Raw genomic sequence first — 19,231 nt, forward strand, 5'->3', positions numbered from 1 at the left:
TTCACCTCCCCCTTCTCCAATCATTCCCCCTTTCACCTCCCCCTTCTCCAATCATTCCCCCTTTCACCTCCCCCTTCTACAATCATACCCCCTTTCACCTCCCCCTTCTCCAATCAGACCCCCTTTCACCTCCCCCTTCTCCAATCATTCCCCCTTTCACCTCCCCCTTCTCCAATCATTCCCCCTTTCACCTCCCCCTTCTCCAATCATACCCCCTTTCACCTCCCCCTTCTCCAATCATTCCCCCTTTCACCTCCCCCTTCTCCAATCATTCCCCCTTTCACCTCCCCCTTCTACAATCATACCCCCTTTCACCTCCCCCTTCTCCAATCATTCCCCCTTTCACCTCTCCCTTCTCCAATCATTCCCCCTTTCACCTCCCCCTTCTCCAATCATTCCCCCTTTCACCTCCCCCTTCTCCAATCATACCCCCTTTTACCTCTCCCTTCTCCAATCACACCCCCTTTCACCTCCCCCTTCTCCAATCATTCCCCCTTTCACCTCCCGCTTCTCCAATCATTCCCCCTTTCAGCTCCCCCTTCTCCAATCACAGCCCCTTTCACCTCCCCCTTCTCCAATCATAGCCCCTTTCACCTCCCCTTCTCCAATCATTCCCCCTTTCACCCCCCTTCTCCAATCATTCCCCCTTTCACCCCCCTTCTCCAATCATTCCCCCTTTCACCTCCCCTTCTCCAATCATTCCCCCTTTCACCTCCCCCTTCTCCAATCATACCCCCTTTCACCTCCCCTTCTCCAATCATTCCCCCTTTCACCTCCCCCTTCTCCAATCATTCCCCCTTTCACCTCCCCCTTCACCAATCATTCCCCCTTTCACCTCCCCCTTCTCCAATCATTCCCCCTATCACCTCCCCGTCTCCAATCATTCCCCCTTTCAGTTCACCCTTCTCCAGTCATTCCCCCTTTCACCTCCCCTTCTCCAATCATTCCCCCTTTCACCCCCCTTCTCCAATCATTCCCCCTTTCACCTCCCCTTCTCCAATCATTCCCCCTTTCACCCCCCTTCTCCAATCATTCCCCCTTTCACCCCCCTTCTCCAATCATTCCCCCTTTCACCTCCCCTTCTCCAATCATTCCCCCTTTCACCTCCCCTTCTCCAATCATTCCCCCTTTCACCCCCCTTCTCCAATCATTCCCCCTTTCACCTCCCCCTTCTCCAATCACACCCCCTTTCACCTCCTCCTTCTCCAATCATTCCCCCTTTCACCTCCCCTTCTCCAATCACACCCCCTTTCACCCCCCTTCTCCAGTCATTCCCCCTTTCACCTCCCCCTTCTCCAATCACACCCCCTTTCACCCCCCTTCTCCAGTCATTCCCCCTTTCACCTCCCCCTTCTCCAATCATTCCCCCTTTCACCTCCCCCTTCTCCAATCACACCCCCTTTCACCTCCCCCTGCTCCAATCACACCCCCTTTCACCTCCCCCTTCTCCAATCATTCCCCCTTTCACCTCCCCCTTCTCCAGTCATTCCCCCTTTCACCTCCCCCTTCTCCAATCATTCCCCCTTTCACCTCCCCCTTCTCCAGTCATTCCCCCTTTCACCTCCCCTTCTCCGATCATTCCCCCTTTCACCTCCCCCTTCTCCAATCACACCCACTTTCACATCCCCCTTCTCCAATCACACCCACTTTCACCTCCCCCCTTCTCCAGTCATTCCCCCTTTCACCTCCCCTTTCTCCAATCATTCCCATTTCACCTCCCCCTTCTCCATTCATACCCCCTTTCACCTCCCCCTTCTCCAATAATTCCCCCTTTCACCTCCCCCTTCTCCAATAATTCCCCCTTTCACTTCCCCCTTCTCCAATCATTCCCCCTTTCACCTCCCCTTCTCCAATCATTCCCCCTTTCACCTCCCCCTTCTCCAATCATTCCCCCTTTCACCACCCCCTTCTCCAATCATTCCCCCTTTCACCTCCCCCTTCTCCAATCACACCCCCTTTCACCTCCCCCTTCTCCAGTCATTCCCCCTTTCACCTCCCTTCCTCAATCATTCCCCCTTTCACCTCCCCTTCTCCAATCATTCCCCCTTTCACCTCCCCCTTCTCCAATCACACCCCCTTTCACCTCCCCCTTCTCCAGTCATTCCCCCTTTCACCTCCCCTTCTCCAATCATTCCCCCTTTCACCTCCCCCTGCTCCAATCACACCCCTTTTCACCTCCCCCTGCTCCAATCACACCCCTTTTCACCTCCCCCTTCACCAATCATTCCCCCTTTCACCTCCCCCTTCTCCAATCATTCCCCCTTTCACCTCCCCCTTCTCCAATCATTCCCCCTTTCACCTCCCCCTTCTCCAATCATTCCCCCTTTCACCTCCCCCTTCACCAATCATTCCCCCTTTCACCTCCCCCTTCTCCAATCATTCCCCCTTTCACCTCCCCCTTCTCCAATCATTCCCCCTTTCACCTCCCCCTTCTCCAATCATTCCCCCTTTCACCTCCCCCTTCACCAATCATTCCCCCTTTCACCTCCCCCTTCTCCAATCATTCCCCCTTTCACCTCCCCCTTCTCCAATCATTCCCCCTTTCACCTCCCCCTTCTCCAATCACACCCCCTTTCACCTCCCCCTTCTCCAATCATTCCCCCTTTCAACTCCCCCTTCTCCAATCATACCCCCTTTCACCTCCCCTTCTCCAATCACACCCCCTTTCACCTCCCCCTTCTCCAATCACGCCCCCTTTCACCTCCCCCTTCCCCAATCATTCCATCTTTCACCTCTCCCTTCTCCAGTCATTCCCCCTTCCACCTCCCCCTTCTCCAATCATATCCCCTTTCACCTCCCCTTCTCCAATCATTCCCCCTTATCCCCTCCCTCTCATCAATCCCCACCACCCACTTATCCCCCTCCCCCTACTCCCTCCAACCCCCATTCCCCCCCCCATCTCCCACCAACCCCATACCCTCCCCCAACACCACTCACACCCCCCAGTACCCCACCCCCAACACCCGACATTCCCCCTTTCCCCTCCCCAACCTCCTCATTCCCCCTTACCCCACCCCTTCTCCCATCAATCCCCCTTTCACCTCCCCCTTCTCCAATCACACCCCTTTCACCTCCCCCTTCTCCCGTCATTCCCCCTTATCACCTCCCCTTCTCCAATCATTCCCCCTTTCACCTCCCCTGCTCCAATCACACACCTTTTCACCTCCCCCTGCTCCAATCACACCCCTTTTCACCTCCCCCTTCACCAATCATTCCCCCTTTCACCTCCCCCTTCTCCAATCATTCCCCCTTTCACCTCCCCCTTCTCCAATCATTCCCCCTTTCACCTCCCCCTTCTCCAATCATTCCCCCTTTCACCTCCCCCTTCACCAATCATTCCCCCTTTCACCTCCCCCTTCCTCAATCATTCCCCCTTTCACCTCCCCTTCTCCAATCATTCCCCCTTTCACCTCCCCCTTCTCCAATCACACCCCCTTTCACCTCCCCCTTCTCCAGTCATTCCCCCTTTCACCTCCCCTTCTCCAATCATTCCCCCTTTCACCTCCCCCTGCTCCAATCACACACCTTTTCACCTCCCCCTGCTCCAATCACACCCCTTTTCACCTCCCCCTTCACCAATCATTCCCCCTTTCACCTCCCCCTTCTCCAATCATTCCCCCTTTCACCTCCCCCTTCTCCAATCATTCCCCCTTTCACCTCCCCCTTCACCAATCATTCCCCCTTTCACCTCCCCCTTCTCCAATCATTCCCCCTTTCACCTCCCCCTTCTCCAATCATTCCCCCTTTCACCTCCCCCTTCACCAATCATTCCCCCTTTCACCTCCCCCTTCTCCAATCATTCCCCCTTTCACCTCCCCCTTCTCCAATCATTCCCCCTTTCACCTCCCCCTTCTCCAATCACACCCCCTTTCACCTCCCCCTTCTCCAATCATTCCCCCTTTCAACTCCCCCTTCTCCAATCATACCCCCTTTCACCTCCCCTTCTCCAATCACACCCCCTTTCAGCTCCCCCTTCTCCATTCACCCCCCCTTTTACCTCCCCCTTCTCCAATGATACCCCCTTACACGTCCCCCTTCTCCAAAGATACCCCCTTTCACCTCCCCCTTCTCCAATCACACCCCCTTTCACCTCCCCTTCTCCAATCACACCCCCTTTCACCTCCCCTTCTCCAATCACACCCCCTTTCACCTCCCCCTTCTCCAATCATTCCCCTTTCACCTCCCCTTCTCCAATCATTCCCCCTTTCACCTCCCCCTTCTCCAATCACACCCCCTTTCACCTCCCCCTTCTCCAATCATACCCCCTTTCACCTCCCCCTTCTCCAATCATTCCCCCTTTCAACTCCCCCTTCTCCAAAAATACCCCCTTTCACCTCCCCCTTCTCCTATCATTCGCCCTTTCACATCCCTCTTCTCCAATCATTCCCCCTTTCACCTCCCCCTTCTCCGATCATTCCCCCTTTCACCTCCCCCTTCTCCAATCACACCCACTTTCACATCCCCCTTCTCCAATCACACCCACTTTCACCTCCCCCCTTCTCCAGTCATTCCCCCTTTCACCTCCCCTTTCTCCAATCATTCCCATTTCACCTCCCCCTTCTCCATTCATACCCCCTTTCACCTCCCCCTTCTCCAATAATTCCCCCTTTCACCTCCCCCTTCTCCAATAATTCCCCCTTTCACTTCCCCCTTCTCCAATCATTCCCCCTTTCACCTCCCCTTCTCCAATCATTCCCCCTTTCACCTCCCCCTTCTCCAATCATTCCCCCTTTCACCACCCCCTTCTCCAATCATTCCCCCTTTCACCTCCCCCTTCTCCAATCACACCCCCTTTCACCTCCCCCTTCTCCAGTCATTCCCCCTTTCACCTCCCCTTCCTCAATCATTCCCCCTTTCACCTCCCCTTCTCCAATCATTCCCCCTTTCACCTCCCCCTTCTCCAATCACACCCCCTTTCACCTCCCCCTTCTCCAGTCATTCCCCCTTTCACCTCCCCTTCTCCAATCATTCCCCCTTTCACCTCCCCCTGCTCCAATCACACCCCTTTTCACCTCCCCCTGCTCCAATCACACCCCTTTTCACCTCCCCCTTCACCAATCATTCCCCCTTTCACCTCCCCCTTCTCCAATCATTCCCCCTTTCACCTCCCCCTTCTCCAATCATTCCCCCTTTCACCTCCCCCTTCTCCAATCATTCCCCCTTTCACCTCCCCCTTCACCAATCATTCCCCCTTTCACCTCCCCCTTCTCCAATCATTCCCCCTTTCACCTCCCCCTTCTCCAATCATTCCCCCTTTCACCTCCCCCTTCTCCAATCATTCCCCCTTTCACCTCCCCCTTCACCAATCATTCCCCCTTTCACCTCCCCCTTCTCCAATCATTCCCCCTTTCACCTCCCCCTTCTCCAATCATTCCCCCTTTCACCTCCCCCTTCTCCAATCACACCCCCTTTCACCTCCCCCTTCTCCAATCATTCCCCCTTTCAACTCCCCCTTCTCCAATTACCTCCCCCTTCTCCAATCATTCCCCCTTTCAACTCCCCCTTCTCCAATCATACCCCCTTTCACCTCCCCTTCTCCAATCACACCCCCTTTCACCTCCCCCTTCTCCAATCACGCCCCCTTTCACCTCCCCCTTCCCCAATCATTCCATCTTCACCTCTCCCTTCTCCAGTCATTCCCCCTTCCACCTCCCCCTTCTCCAATCATATCCCCTTTCACCTCCCCTTCACCAATCATCCCCCTTTCACCTCCCCTTCTCCAATCATTCCCCCTTCACCTCCCCCTTCTCCAATCATCCCCCTTCACCACCCCCTTCTCCAATCATTCCCCCTTTCACCTCCCCCTTCTCCAATCACACCCCCTTTCACCTCCCCCATCTCCATCATCCCCCTTCACCTCCCCTCCAATCATCACCCCTTTCACCTCCCCTTCTCCAATCATTCCCCCTTTCACCTCCCCCTTCTCCAATCACACCCCCTTTCACCTCCCCCTTCTCCATCCCCCTTTCACCTCCCCTTCACCAATCACACCCCCTTTCACCTCCCCCTTCCAATCACACCCTTTCACCTCCCCCTCCAATCATCCCCTTTCACCTCCCCCTTCTCCAATCATTCCCCCTTTCACCTCCCCCTTCTCCAATCATTCCCCCTTTCACCTCCCCCTTCTCCAATCATTCCCCCTTTCACCTCCCCCTTCACCAATCATTCCCCCTTTCACCTCCCCCTTCTCCAATCATTCCCCCTTTCACCTCCCCCTTCTCAATCATTCCCCCTTTCACCTCCCCCTTCTCCAATCATTCCCCCTTTCACCTCCCCCTTCTCAACCAATCACCCCCCTTCTCCACATCCCCTCACCTCCCATCACTCCCCCTTTCACCTCCCCCTGCTCCAATCACACACCTTTTCACCTCCCCCTGCTCCAATCACACCCCTTTTCACCTCCCCCTTCACCAATCATTCCCCCTTTCACCTCCCCCTTCTCCAATCATTCCCCCTTTCACCTCCCCCTTCTCCAATCATTCCCCCTTTCACCTCCCCCTTCACCAATCATTCCCCCTTTCACCTCCCCCTTCTCCAATCATTCCCCCTTTCACCTCCCCCTTCTCCAATCATTCCCCTTTCACCTCCCCCTTCACCAATCATTCCCCCTTTCACCTCCCCCTTCTCCAATCATTCCCCCTTTCACCTCCCCCTTCTCCAATCATTCCCCCTTTCACCTCCCCCTTCTCCAATCACACCCCTTTCACCTCCCCCTTCTCCAATCATTCCCCCTTTCAACTCCCCCTTCTCCAATCATACCCCCTTTCACCTCCCCTTCTCCAATCACACCCCCTTTCAGCTCCCCCTTCTCCATTCACCCCCCCTTTTACCTCCCCCTTCTCCAATGATACCCCCTTACACGTCCCCCTTCTCCAAAGATACCCCCTTTCACCTCCCCCTTCTCCAATCACACCCCCTTTCACCTCCCCCTTCTCCAATCACACCCCCTTTCACCTCCCCTTCTCCAATCACACCCCCTTTCACCTCCCCCTTCTCCAATCATTCCCCTTTCACCTCCCCTTCCAATCATTCCCCCTTTCACCTCCCCCTTCTCCAATCACACCCCCTTTCACCTCCCCCTTCTCCAATCATACCCCCTTTCACCTCCCCCTTCTCCAATCATTCCCCCTTTCAACTCCCCCTTCTCCAAAAATACCCCCTTTCACCTCCCCCTTCTCCTATCATTCGCCCTTTCACATCCCTCTTCTCCAATCATTCCCCCTTTCACCTCCCCCTTCTCCAATCACACCCCCTTTCACCTCCCCCTTCTCCAATCACACCCCCTTTCAGCTCCCCCTTCTCCATTCACCCCCCCTTTTACCTCCCCCTTCTCCAATGATACCCCCTTACACCTCCCCCTTCTCCAAAGATACCCCCTTTCACCTCCCCTTCTCCAATCATTCCCCCTTTCACCTCCCCTTCTCCATTCACCCTCCCTTTTACCTCCCCCTTCTCCAATGATACCCCCTTACACCTCCCCCTTCTCCAAAGATACCCCCTTTCACCTCCCCTTCTCCAATCACACCCCCTTTCACCTCCCCCTTCTCCAATCATTCCCCCTTTCACCTCCCCCTTCTCCAATCATTCCCCCTTTCACCTCCCCCTTCTCCAATCATTCCCCCTTTCACCTCCCCCTTCTCCAATCATTCCCCTTTCACCTCCCCCTTCTCCAATCATTCCCCCTTTCACCTCCCCCTTCTCCAATCACACCCCCTTTCACCTCCCCCTTCTCCAATCATACCCCCTTACACCTCCCCCTTCTCCAAAGATACCCCCTTTCACCTCCCCTTCTCCAATCATTCCCCCTTTCACCTCCCCTTCTCCATTCACCCCCCCTTTTACCTCCCCCTTCTCCAATGATACCCCCTTACACCTCCCCCTTCTCCAAAAATACCCCCTTTCACCTCCCCCTTCTCCTATCATTCGCCCTTTCACATCCCTCTTCTCCAATCATTCCCCCTTTCACCTCCCCCTTCTCCAATCACACCCCCTTTCACCTCCCCCTTCTCCAATCACACCCCCTTTCAGCTCCCCCTTCTCCATTCACCCCCCCTTTTACCTCCCCCTTCTCCAATGATACCCCCTTACACCTCCCCCTTCTCCAAAGATACCCCCTTTCACCTCCCCTTCTCCAATCATTCCCCCTTTCACCTCCCCCTTCTCCATTCACCCCCCCTTTTACCTCCCCCTTCTCCAATGATACCCCCTTACACCTCCCCCTTCTCCAAAGATACCCCCTTTCACCTCCCCTTCTCCAATCATTCCCCCTTTCACCTCCCCCTTCTCCAATCATTCCCCCTTTCACCTCCCCTTCTCCAATCACACCCCCTTTCACCTCCCCCTTCTCCAATCACACCCCCTTTCACCTCCCCCTTCTCCAATCATTCCCCCTTTCACCTCCCCCTTCTCCAATCATTCCCCCTTTCACCTCCCCCTTCTCCATTCACCCCCCCTTTTACCTCCCCCTTCTCCAATGATACCCCCTTACACCTCCCCCTTCTCCAAAGATACCCCCTTTCACCTCCCCTTCTCCAATCATTCCCCCTTTCACCTCCCCCTTCTCCAATCATTCCCCCTTTCACCTCCCCCTTCTCCAATCACACCCCCTTTCACCTCCCCCTTCTCCAATGATACCCCCTTTCACCTCCCCCTTCTCCAATGATACCCCCTTTCACCTCCCCCTTCTCCAATCACACCCCCTTTCACCACCCCCTTCTCCAATCATTCCCCCTTTCACCTCCCCCTTCTCCAATCATTCCCCCTTTCACCTCCCCTTCTCCAATCGCACCCCCTTTCACCTCCCCCTTCTCCAATCATTCCCCTTTGACCTCCCCCTTCTCCAATCATTCCCCCTTTCACCTCCCCCTTCTCCAATCATTCCCCCTTGCACCTCCCCCTTCTCCAATCATTCCCCCTTTCACATCCCCCTTCTCCAATGATACCCCGTTTCACCTCCCCTTCTCCAATCATTCCCCCTTTCACCTCCCCCTTCTCCAATCATTCCCCCTTTCACCTCCCCCTTCTCCAATCATTCCCCCTTTCACCTCCCCCTTCTCCAATCATACCCCCTTTCACCTCCCCCTTCTCCAATCATACCCCCTTTTACCTCTCCCTTCTCCAATCACACCCCCTTTCACCTCCCCCTTCTCCAATCATACCCCCTTTCACCTCCCCCTTCTCCAATCATTCCCCCTTTCACCTCCCCCTTCTCCAATCATTCCCCCTTTCACCTCCCCCTTCTCCAATCGTTCCCCCTTTCACCTCTCCCTTCTCCAATCATTCCCCCTTTCACCTCCCCCTTCTCCAATCATTCCCCCTTTCACCTCCCCCTTCTCCAATCAGACCCCCTTTCACCTCCCCCTTCTACAATCATTCCCCCTTTCACCTCTCCCTTCTCCAATCATTCCCCCTTTCACCTCTCCCTTCTCCAATCATTCCCCCTTTCACCTCACCCTTCTGCAATCATTCCCCCTTTCAGCTCCCCCTTCTCCAATCACACCCCCTTTCACCTCCCCCTTCTCCAATTATACCCCCTTTCACCTCCCCCTTCTCCAATCATTCCCCCTTTCACCTCCCCCTTCTCCAATCATTCCCCCTTTCACATCCCTCGTCTCCAGACCAATGGGTTCCAAGAATCTCATCGACCACCACTCTCCTCGTCGATTGACTGTTCTTACCTCCTTCCCATATCTGTTTGTGTTCTCCCCGACCACTGCCCACTCCACACTATCCTTCAGCATGTTTGCTGTCTCACGAACAAGGCTCACATTATGTGGACCTGAAAGAAACCTCGCTCAGGATCAGTGACTCCTTCGATAGCTTGCTCTGCCCATCCACTTCTCTCCCTATTCCTTTGAACAGCTCCCCTCCCTTCATTGCCTGCAGCTCCCCTGCGCCACGGCTACGTTCTCATTAAGATCTGCTTCCTCTTTGCATTGATCGAGTCCCTCATTCTCAGTGATTTGAACCTGTGCCTAAACTCATGGACCTGTCTCTCCTCAGACTTCTCTGTCTTCCTGTCTTCACTCAACCCTTCCCACAAAGTCTCTCACCCAGTGGCTGCTTCTTCGAGCCTGTCGCCACCTCTGAGATCTCCGATGCCGATTGGGCCATCTCTGACCACTTCCTGGTCCTCATCCTCTAACCTGACTACTTCAACCACCATCATTGGGAGAAAATCTGACCCCCCCGACTTCCTCTTAAATTCACTCGACTCCTGGCTCCCTCTTCTCCACTGCCAGTGCCGGTCTCTGCTGTCAATGTCCGTGTTCCCTCAAAGTACTCGCCAACTCCCATATCTGCCATTGCCCCAGGTCCAGATCCCATTGTCCACAGGACACACTCTGCTCCTATTAATCCAGCATTACCCCAGCGAGCACTGCCAGCCCATGATCCTTTTCCCAATGGCAAGTGGCCTCCCCAAAATCCTTTCCGTGCCTCCCTCCCTCACTGCCAACACCAGGTTCATAGAATCTTCTTTAAGATTGAGACTGTCCATAAAGCAACTCTCCCCCTCCCCTTCACTCTGCACCTGCTTCTATCTCTGGCCCTCCCCCTCCTGTCTGTGTCTGCCTCTATCTCTGCCCCTCCCCCTCCTGTCTGCGTCTGCCTCTATCTCTGCCCCTCCCCCTCCTGTCTGCGTCTGCCTCTATCTCTGCCCCTCCCCCTCCTGTCTGCGTCTGCCTCTATCTCTGCCCCTCCCCCTCCTGTCCGTATCTGCCTATATCTCTGCCCCTCCCCCTCCTGTCCGTATCTGCCTATATCTCTGCCCCTCCCCCTCCTTTCTGCGTCTGCCGATATCTTTGTCCCTTCCTAACAGCACTGTGGGAGAACCTTCACCACACGGACTGCAGCAGTTCAAGAAGGCGGCTCACCACCACCTTCTCAAGGGCAATTAGGGATGGGCGATAAATGCCGGCCTCGCCAGCGGCGCCCACATCCCATGAACAAATAAAAAAACCTCTCTCCCCATAGCCCTGTATCAATCCCAAACTAATCCCACTGCCCCATTCTCTCCCCATAGCCCTGTATCAATCCCAAACTAATCCCACTGCCCCACTCTCTCCCCATTGCCCTGTATCAATCTCAAACTAATCCCACTGCCCCACTCTCTCCCCATTGCCCTGTATCAATCCCAAACTAATCCCACTGCCCCACTCTCTCCCCATTGCCCTGTATCAATCTCAAACTAATCCCACTGCCCCACTCTCTCCCCATTGCCCTGTATCAATCCCAAACTAATCTCACTGCCCCACTCTCTCCCCATTGCCCTGTATCAATCACAAACTAATCCCACTGCCCCCCTCTCTCCCCATAGCCCTGTATCAATCCCAAACTAATCCCACTGCCCCACTCTCTCCCCATCGTCATGTATCAATCACAAACTAATCCCACTGCCCCCCTCTCTCCTCATAGCCCTGTATCAATCCCAAACTAATCCCACTGCCCCACTCTCTCCCCCTATAGCCCTGTATCAATCCCAAACTAATCCCACTGCCCCGCTCTCTCCCCATAGCCCTGTATCAATCCCAAACTAATCCCACTGCCCCGCTCTCTCCCCATAGCCCTGTATCAATCCCAAACTAATCCCACTGCCCCGCTCTCTCCCCATAGCCCTGTATCAATCCCAAACTAATCCCACTGCCCCACTCTCTCCCCATAGCCCTGTATCAATCCCAAACTAATCCCACTGCCCCACTCTCTCCCCATAGCCCTGTATCAATCCCAAACTAATCCCACTGCCCCACTCTCTCCCTATAACCCTGTATCAATCCCAAACTAATCCCACTGCCCCACTCTCTCCCCATAGCCCTGTATCAATCCCAAACTAATCCCACTGCCCCACTCTCTCCCCATAGCCCTGTATCAATCCCAAACTAATCCCACTGCCCCACTCTCTCCCCATAGCCCTGTATCAATCCCAAACTAATCCCACTGCCCCGCTCTCTCCCCATAGCCCTGTATCAATCCCAAACTAATCCCACTGCCCCACTCTCTCCCCATAGCCCTGTATCAATCCCAAACTAATCCCACTGCCCCACTCTCTCCCCATAGCCCTGTATCAATCAAAACTAATCCCACTGCCCCACTCTCTCCCCATAGCCCTGTATCAATCTCAAACTAATCCCACTGCCCTGCTCTCTCCCCATAGCCCTGTATCAATCCCAAACTAATCCCACTGCCCCACTCTCTCCCCATAGCCCTGTATCAATCCCCAAACTAATCCCACTGCCCCGCTCTCTCCCCATAGTCCTGTATCAATCCCAAACTAATCCCACTGCCCCACTCTCTCCCCACAGCCCTGTATCAATCCCAAACTAATCCCACTGCCCCACTCTCTCCCCATAGCCCTGTATCAATCCCAAACTAATCCCACTGCCCCACTCTCTCCCCATAGCCCTGTATCAATCCCCAAACTAATCCCACTGCCCCGCTCTCTCCCCATAGCCCTGTATCAATCCCAAACTAATCCCACTGCCCCGCTCTCTCCCCATAGCCCTGTATCAATCCCAAACTAATCCCACTGCCCGACTCTCTCCCCATAGCCCTGTATCAATCCCAAACTAATCCCACTGCCCCACTCTCTCCCCATAGCCCTGTATCAATCCCAAACTAATCCCACTGCCCCACTCTCTCCCCATAGCCCTGTATCAATCCCAAACTAATCCCACTGCCCCACTCTCTCCCCATAGCCCTGTATCAATCCCCAAACTAATCCCACTGCCCCGCTCTCTCCCCATAGCCCTGTATCAATCCCAAACTAATCCCACTGCCCCGCTCTTTCCCCATAGCCCTGTATCAATCCCAAACTAATCCCACTGCCCCGCTCTCTCCCCATAGCCCTGTATTAATCCCAAACTAATCCCACTGCCCCACTCTCTCCCCATAGCCCAGTATCAATCCCACACTAATCCCACTGCCCCACTCTCTCCCCATAGCCCTGTATCAATCCCACACTAATCCCACTGCCCCACTCTCTCCCCATAGTCCTGTATCAATCCCACACTAATCCCACTGCCCCACTCTCTCCCCATAGCCCTGTATCAATCCCACACTAATCCCACTGCCCCACTCTCTCCCCATAGCCCTGTATCAATCCCAAACTAATCCCACTGCCCCACTCTCTCCCCATAGCCCTGTATCAATCTCAAACTAATCCCACTGCCCCACTCTCTCCCCATTGCCCTGTATCAATCCCAAACTAATCCCACTGCCCCACTCTCTCCCCATTGCCCTGTATCAATCCCGAACTAATCCCACTGCCCCACGCTCTCCCCACAGCCCTGTATCAATCCCGAACTAATCCCACTGCCCAACTCTCTCCCCATAGCCCTGTATCAATCCGGAACTAATCCCACTGCCCCACGCTCTCCCCATAGCCCTGTATCAATCCCGAACTAATCCCACTGCCCCACTCTCTCCCCATCGCCCTGTATCAATCCCGAACTAATCCCACTGCCCCACTCTCTCCCCACAGCCCTGTATCAATTCCGAACTAATCCCACTGCCCCACTCTCTCCCCATAACCCTGTATCAATCCCGAACTAATCCCACTGCCCCACGCTCTCCCCATTGCCCTGTATCAATCACAAACTAATCCCACTGCCCCCCTCTCTCCCCATAGCCCTGTATCAATCCCAAACTAATCCCACTGCCCCACTCTCTCCCCATCGTCATGTATCAATCACAAACTAATCCCACTGCCCCCCTCTCTCCCCATAGCCCTGTATCAATCCCAAACTAATCCCACTGCCCCACTCTCTCCCCATAGCCCTGTATCAATCCCAAACTAATCCCACTGCCCCACTCTCTCCCCATAGCCCTGTATCAATCCCCAAACTAATCCCACTGCCCCGCTCTCTCCCCATAGCCCTGTATCAATCCCAAACTAATCCCACTGCCCCGCTCTTTCCCCATAGCCCTGTATCAATCCCAAACTAATCCCACTGCCCCGCTCTCTCCCCATAGCCCTGTATCAATCCCAAACTAATCCCACTGCCCCGCTCTCTCCCCATAGCCCTGTATCAATCCCAAACTAATCCCACTGCCCCACTCTCTCCCCATAGCCCTGTATCAATCCCAAACTAATCCCACTGCCCCACTCTCTCCCCATAGCCCTGTATCAATCCCAAACTAATCCCACTGCCCCACTCTCCCCCTATAACCCTGTATCAATCCCAAACTAATCCCACTGCCCCACTCTCTCCCCATAGCCCTGTATCAATCCCAAACTAATCCCACTGCCCCACTCTCTCCCCATAGCCCTGTATCAATCCCAAACTAATCCCACTGCCCCACTCTCTCCCCATAGCCCTGTATCAATCCCAAACTAATCCCACTGCCCCGCTCTCTCCCCATAGCCCTGTATCAATCCCAAACTAATCCCACTGCCCCACTCTCTCCCCATAGCCCTGTATCAATCCCAAACTAATCCCACTGCCCCACTCTCTCCCCATAGCCCTGTATCAATCCCAAACTAATCCCACTGCCCCACTCTCTCCCCATAGCCCTGTATCAATCTCAAACTAATCCCACTGCCCTGCTCTCTCCCCATAGCCCTGTATCAATCCCAAACTAATCCCACTGCCCCACTCTCTCCCCATAGCCCTGTATCAATCCCCAAACTAATCCCACTGCCCCGCTCTCTCCCCATAGTCCTGTATCAATCCCAAACTAATCCCACTGCCCCACTCTCTCCCCATAGCCCTGTATCAATCCCAAACTAATCCCACTGCCCCACTCTCTCCCCATAGCCCTGTATCAATCCCAAACTAATCCCACTGCCCCACTCTCTCCCCATAGCCCTGTATCAATCCCCAAACTAATCCCACTGCCCCGCTCTCTCCCCATAGCCCTGTATCAATCCCAAACTAATCCCACTGCCCCGCTCTCTCCCCATAGCCCTGTATCAATCCCAAACTAATCCCACTGCCCGACTCTCTCCCCATAGCCCTGTATCAATCCCAAACTAATCCCACTGCCCCACTCTCTCCCCATAGCCCTGTATCAATCCCAAACTAATCCCACTGCCCCACTCTCTCCCCATAGCCCTGTATCAATCCCAAACTAATCCCACTGCCCCACTCTCTCCCCATAGCCCTGTATCAATCCCCAAACTAATCCCACTGCCCCGCTCTCTCCCCATAGCCCTGTATCAATCCCAAACTAATCCCACTGCCCCGCTCTTTCCCCATAGCCCTGTATCAATCCCAAACTAATCCCACTGCCCCGCTCTCTCCCCATAGCCCTGTATTAATCCCAAACTAATCCCACTGCCCCACTCTCTCCCCATAGCCCAGTATCAATCCCACACTAATCCCACTGCCCCACTCTCTCCCCATAGCCCTGTATCAATCCCACACTAATCCCACTGCCCCACTCTCTCCCCATAGTCCTGTATCAATCCCACACTAATCCCACTGCCCCACTCTCTCCCCATAGCCCTGTATCAATCCCACACTAATCCCACTGCCCCACTCTCTCCCCATAGCCCTGTATCAATCCCAAACTAATCCCACTGCCCCACTCTCTCCCCATAGCCCTGTATCAATCTCAAACTAATCCCACTGCCCCACTCTCTCCCCATAGCCCTGTATCAATCCCAAACTAATCTCACTGCCCCACTCTCTCCCCATAGCCCTGTATCAATCTCAAACTAATCCCACTGCCCCGCTCTCTCCCCATAGCCCTGTATCAATCCCAAACTAATCCCACTGCCCCACTCTCTCCCCATAGCCCTGTATCAATCTCAAACTAATCCCACTGCCCCGCTCTCTCCCCATAGCCCTGTATCAATCCCAAACTAATCCCACTGCCCCACTCTCTCCCCATAGCCCTGTATCAATCTCAAACTAATCTCACTGCCCCACTCTCTCCCCATAGCCCTGTATCAATCCCACACTAATCTAAGGACGGCTGCAGTTTGAGGAGAAGGCCCATGACCAGCACCATCACCTCTGGCCAGTGAAGGATCACCAATAAATGCGGCCCTGCCAGTATTGCACAAATCCCAAGAATAAATCTTAACTTTCATAATTTTGAAAGCGTCCATTACATTGCCCCCAAATCTTCTCCGCCTAATTATGTCTTGGTAACTGTCCCCCCTCATTCTGGGACTCATTCTCGTGAATCTACACTGTCCCCTTTCTATTGATCTAGTATCCATCTTATGGTTTGCTGCCCAGAACTACAGACAATACTCCAACTGTGGTCAAAACCAATGTCTGGAAGAAATTCAGCATCACTTCCTTGCTTTTATATTCAGTGGCCCTGTGTGGAGAACCCATCTGCCTGTTTGTGACTCTTTCTCCCTTTGCTTTCTCTCTCAGGTCCACCTCCTGTTTGTACTGTCTGTTCCCATCGACTCCCGCAGTGTCCTGCTCCTGCCCTGTAAATGGCAAAGCCGAGCTTGACAGGGATTGAACCTGTGAAGGGATTGTATAGCTGGTTCTTGCCATTTACCACTGGAGAATACAGCAGATAGGACTTTAGGGACAAAGGACTGATTTGACACTTTACTGTGAGAGGCTTGTGATCATTGAGATGGTGTACATCCTACCTGTTTGCTGCTGGAGTTTCGTGCTGGCGGCACTGATGATCCGGAGACAGTTAAGTGCAATGGTTTGGAAATGACAACCAGAGGAAATGTGGTGAGATATCACATGACTCAATCCCAGTTCCATCTCAAAATGGAGAAGTGAGGATGGTTGGGGCTGTGGGAGGCCCCTGTGGGAGGCAGCAGCTGCACCAACTGCAAGCTTCGAACTTTCCTATCACTTCCCTTTCTTTCCTCTCCTCCCCTGATGACGAGCATCACAACTGGGCCTGTTCCTCTTCTCAGCCAGTGCCCACAGCCAGCAGGGGGAGTGGACAGGAGGCTGATTCACCCGTTCCCTCACCCAGGGACACAGAGACCAATTGCAACCTCTTCCCCGGCCCAGATCAGCCAACACAGCACAGGCCAGGAATGGACTGGGCCTTTCTTGCTCGGTGTGGGGGTCCAGTTCATGGTCTCCACATAGTGACGGTGCTGTACCAGTAGGCGGCCCTGTAAGCGTACGGTTACATGACACGTTGGAAGCAGCCGAAACCTTGGAGCACCAAGGCTGTTGTGACATGGAGGTGAGAGCAATCAGACAAAAATCACATCTTCTTCACTCTATCCTCGCCAAACAGGAGGGTTCCCTTCCAGTCGGGGAACACTTCAGCAGTCATGGACATTCATCCACCGACCTTCGGGTAAGCGTACTCCAAGGCGGCCTTCGAGACACACGACAACGCAAAATCGTCGAGCAGAAATTGATAGCCAAGTTCCGCACCCATGAGGACGGCCTCAACCGGGATCTTGGGTTCATGTCACGCTACACGTTACCCCACCAGCGAACAAATGTTATCTGTTTTTAATATAACGGGTCAGTTGCTGTCTTTTCTATGTTTCTACCTCTCTATCTCTGTTTTTTTTTGTTTGTTGTTTTTTTTTTGGTGATTTGTATATTCTGTGAGACCTGGCAGGTAACACCTGTCTGTCTGCACACTGATTGCCTTGGCAACGGTCAGTTGAAAAAACTGTCTGCACTCACCAAGCATTGTTCTGTGAATTATAAATGCGATTTCATTTCGAGGATTTCATTTTCACATCGTTCACCTGACGAAGGAGGTAGCCTCCAAAAGCTTGTGAATTTAAAATAAAATTGCTGGACTATAACTTGGTGTTGTAAAATTGTTTACAATTGTCAACCCCAGTCCATCACCGGCATCTCCACACCATGACTATCCTCCCGTGTCAGCGCCCCCTTCTGCATCACTCCCCTCCTTTCCCCCGTTCCTCCACTTCCTCATTCCCCCCTCCTCTTCCCTTTGCTCCCCACCCCTCCCTATTCCTCCCTCCTCTCCTTCGTTCCTCCCCATCTCTCCTTCGTTCCCCCCATCTCTCCTTCGTCCCTCCCCATCTCTCCTTCGTCCCTCCCCATCTCTCCTTCGTTCCCCCCATCTCTCCCTGTTCCTCCCCTCCTCTCCCTCGTTCCTCCCCACCTCTCCTTCGTTCCTCCCCATCTCTCCTTCATTCCTCCCCATCTCTCCCCGTTCCTCCCCTCCTCTCCCTCGTTCCTCCCCTCCTCTCCCTCGTTCCTCCCAACCTCTCCCCCGTTCCTCCCCACCTCTCCTTCGTTCCTCCCCATCTCTCCGTTCCTCCCCATCTCTCCACGTTCCTCCCCTCCACACCCTCGTTCCTCACCTCCTCTCCTTCGTTCCTCCCCATTTCTCCTTCGTTCCTCCCCATCTCTCCCCGTTCCTCCCCTCCTCTCCCTCGTTCCTCCCCTCCTCTCCCTCGTTCCTCCCCACCTCTCCGTTCCTCCCCATCTCTCCTTCATTCCTCCCCATCTCTCCCCGTTCCTCCCCTCCTCTCCCTCGTTCCTCCCCACCTCTCCTTCGTTCCTCCCCATCTCTCCTTCGTTCCTCCCCATCTCTCCCCGTTCCTCCCCTCCTCTCCCTCGTTCCTCCCCTCCTCTCCCTCGTTCCTCCCCATCTCTCCTTCGTTCCTCCCCATCTCTCCCCGTTCCTCCCCTCCTCTCCCTCGTTCCTCCCAACCTCTCCCTCGTTCCTCCCCACCTCTCCGTTCCTCCCCATCTCTCCGTTCCTCCCCATCTCTCCCCGTTCCTCCCCTCCACACCCTCGTTCCTCACCTCCTCTCCTTCGTTCCTCCCCATCTCTCCTTCGTTCCTCCCCATCTCTCCCCGTTCCTCCCCATCTCTCCCCGTTCCTCCCCTCCTCTCCCTCGTTCCTCCCCACCTCTCCTTCGTTCCACCCCATCTCTCCTTCGTTCCTCCCCATCTCTCCCTCGTTCCTCCCCTCCTCTCCCTCGTTCCTCCCCATCTCTCCCCGTTCCTCCCCTCCTCTCCCTCGTTCCTCCCCATCTCTCCCCGTTCCTCCCCTCCTCTCCCTCGTTCCTCCCCTCCTCTCCCTCGTTCCTCCCCACCTCTCCTTCGTTCCACCCCATCTCTCCTTCGTTCCTCCCCATCTCTCCCCGTTCCACCCCTCCTCTCCCTCGTTCCTCCCCTCCTCTCCCTCGTTCCTCCCCATCTCTCCCCGTTCCTCCCCTCCTCTCCCTCGTTCCTCCCCTCCTCTCCCTCGTTCCTCCCCACCTCTCCTTCGTTCCACCCCATCTCTCCTTCGTTCCTCCCCATCTCTCCCCGTTCCTCCCCTCCTCTCCCTCGTTCCTCCCCTCCTCTCCCTC

The 19,231-nt window shown here is 54.6% G+C and overlaps 1 protein-coding gene across 1 annotated transcript in view; it reads right to left on the reverse strand.

The window, feature by feature from the left end:
* tlr21 (toll-like receptor 21) overlaps positions 1-16,631 on the reverse strand; it is a 43,762-nt gene extending 27,131 nt beyond the window's left edge. Inside the window, exon 1 of the mRNA XM_067978097.1 lies at positions 16,559-16,631. The gene's annotated coding sequence lies outside the window, so the exon portion shown is untranslated. The remainder of the gene's footprint in view (positions 1-16,558) is intronic.
* Positions 16,632-19,231: the final 2,600 nt, after the last annotated feature.

The sequence above is a fragment of the Heptranchias perlo genome, unplaced genomic scaffold (assembly GCF_035084215.1).
Source record: "Heptranchias perlo isolate sHepPer1 unplaced genomic scaffold, sHepPer1.hap1 HAP1_SCAFFOLD_223, whole genome shotgun sequence".
Classification (NCBI taxonomy): Eukaryota; Metazoa; Chordata; class Chondrichthyes; order Hexanchiformes; family Hexanchidae; genus Heptranchias; species Heptranchias perlo.